We start from the raw sequence: 2,800 nt of genomic DNA on the forward strand, positions 1-2,800 counted from the left end.
ACACCTATGTTTTTTTCCTTCAAAACTTCTCCTTAGAAATCTCATTCACAATGGTATGTATTCCCAAGTTCCTATACAACTTATCAACTGGGGACAGTACTATTACTTACAAGGCCTGCGCTAGCCAAATATGTTTTTTAATCTTCGGGGCCACAGAGTTTTCTCTCCTGGCAGCCATGTCCTGTGACCGCTATGTGGCCATCTGCGAACCTCTGCATTACATGACCATCATGAACAACAGAGTCTGTACCATCCTCGTCCTCTGCTGCTGGATCTCTGGGCTGATGACAAATCACCACCCTTGGTATGGGCCTCCAGCTGGAGTTCTGTGACTCCAAGGCCAAGGATCATTTTGGCTGTGCGCAGCTCCCCTTTTTAAAACCTCATCCTCAGATACATGGTTTATAGAGCAGACTGTTATTATTTGTGCAGTGTTGACATTAATTATAACTCTAATAGGAGTGATTCTTTCTTATGTGTCTATCATCAGGACAATGCTAAGATTTCCCTCTGCTTGGCAAAGAAAGAAAGCTTTTTCCACTTGTTCCTCTCACATGATTGTTGTTTCCATCACTTATGGCAGCTGTATCTTCATCTATAAAAAACCTTCAGCCAAAGAAGAGGTGGACATTCACAAAGGGGTATCAGTGCTCACTACACCTGTTGCCCCTTTGTTGAATACATTCATTTATACCTTGAGGAACAAGCAGGTGAACAATCTTTCAATGACACAATCAAAAGGCTTGTATTTCTTGCACACAAGTAAGGTTGTGGTGATTTGATCAATCACTAAGAAGAAAAGAACAACAACTTAATAATTCTTCTGAAAATCTTAAACTCATCTTTACTTTTATTAACCTATGGCCCAGTCAGGTGAAATTTCTCATCCCTCTGAATCTTCCTTTGGGAACTTACAACATACAAGTCATGCCCCTTCCCTCCTTAATACTATAAAAACAAAATTTAAAAAATTAAATTTTCAAGTTCACACACTTTCAAAGAGACTGAGTTATGACTTAAATGCAATTCTGTCTCATTCTGTAAAGTATACTCCTAAGTTCTGACAGTGCATTTCCTTCCAAGAAAATTAAAAACCTCTTGATTTACTGAAGAGGAGATACAGACAACCAAATAGTTGTAAAGTACTCAAAATACATGAGAAAATTAAATAAAAATATTTATACTCCGTGTCAGTCAGACCTCATTCAGGAAGCAGAATCACCAGCAGTTATGGTCAAAGGATGATTCCAAGCATAGGAATGAGGATTTACAGAGTTGTGGAAGAAGATGGGGAAGTGTATGTCTGGTAGGGGAGCTGGAGGATCTAAGGAATCCAAGCAGGGCTATCAAAGGCAGCTGATAACGAAGGCCAAGGGGTCTCCAAGCCCACACTCGGGCACCAGAAAGGGACCTAGCGCTGCTGTGTTCAGCAGAATCAGCCATCCAAAGAAGGAGTTAGGTGAAAGCAGCTTAAAGAGAGAACAAGCTGGAACCCGAAGACATATCTCTGAATCTCTGACGTGATACCTAACCACCATAACTTTCCGAAAACAATGATCACAGTTTATCTGCCATCCTCCAAATCTTGTACAACTAATTTTTTAAAAGCTCTAACCTGGGATCAGATGACAATAAAATGACCCAGCAGAGTGTACTTCGTCTTAGCATTGTATCTATACGTACTAGGTGTAATGATAAATTCCAAATAAAGGAAAAATAAAAATGCACTTTCATTTAACATAATGCAACAGTACCTTGTGCATCTTAACTTACCCCTCAAAAGAGGAGACAAAAAGCCCCAATCACTTTACCCATCTCTTGGTGTTTGGGTGATACGCATTCCTGTTCTAGCTGAGACACACACTCCTTGTGATAGTCTGTAAGTACTACTACTGAGATATAAAGCTGTTATTTATTATTAATATTAATATTTAAAGATTTTATTTATTTCTTTGACAAAGAGAGACAGCCAGCGAGAGAGGGAACACAAGCAGGGGGAGTGGGAGAGGAAGAAGCAGGCTCATAGCGGAGGAGCCTGATGTGGGGCTCGATCCCATAACGCTGGGATCACGCCCTGAGCCAAAGGCAGATGCCTAACCGCTGTGCCACCCAGGCGCCCCAATTATTAATATTAATATTTAGTTTCATATTTTATATTAGAGGAGAATGGAAAGGTGGAAAAATTAAATAAAAAAGAAACGTGTGCTTGTGGGGATGTTGATAATGGGAGAGACTATGCATGTTAGGGGCAGGACATAACTTTCTCCCACCCTAATGTTTTACTTCATTGTCTTAACATATATTTATTTATTTATGAATAAAAGAATAATTCCTGCTCAAGGACTGTGTGTGTTAAGGAAAAAAATGAAACTATTATTGTCTTGATTTCTACAACTAGTCATGTGGCAATAGTTGATATTTAAAATTTTCTTTTCCTCCCATTTCTTTTTGCTTGATTTTATATTTTATTGATATATAATTGACATATGACATTGCATAAGTTTAAAGTGTACAACACGTCAGATTGACAGATTTATATATTGCAATATGATTACCACTTTAACATTAGCTAACACCTTTCATGTCACGTAATTATCTTTTTGTGTGTGTGTGTGGTGAGAACAAACTTGCAACTAGTAAGTAAAATAAATTCTGGACATTTAATGCACAGCATAGTGATTATAGACAATATACTATATAATAAACTTCAAAGTTGCTAAGAGACTATGTCTGCTCCCATTTCAGTATTTTCAATGCCCTCATCTAGCATGTCAGCTGGTCATAGAATCTTTCCAGATGG

General features: G+C 38.4%; 1 pseudogene; it reads left to right on the forward strand.

Moving 5' to 3' along the window:
• Positions 1-17: 17 nt before the first annotated feature.
• Positions 18-766, forward strand: LOC103682353 (annotated as a pseudogene).
• The last annotated feature ends 2,034 nt before the right edge of the window (positions 767-2,800 follow it).

The sequence above is a fragment of the Ursus maritimus genome, unplaced genomic scaffold (assembly GCF_017311325.1).
Source record: "Ursus maritimus isolate PB19 unplaced genomic scaffold, ASM1731132v1 scaffold_23, whole genome shotgun sequence".
In the NCBI taxonomy this organism is placed as follows: domain Eukaryota; kingdom Metazoa; phylum Chordata; class Mammalia; order Carnivora; family Ursidae; genus Ursus; species Ursus maritimus.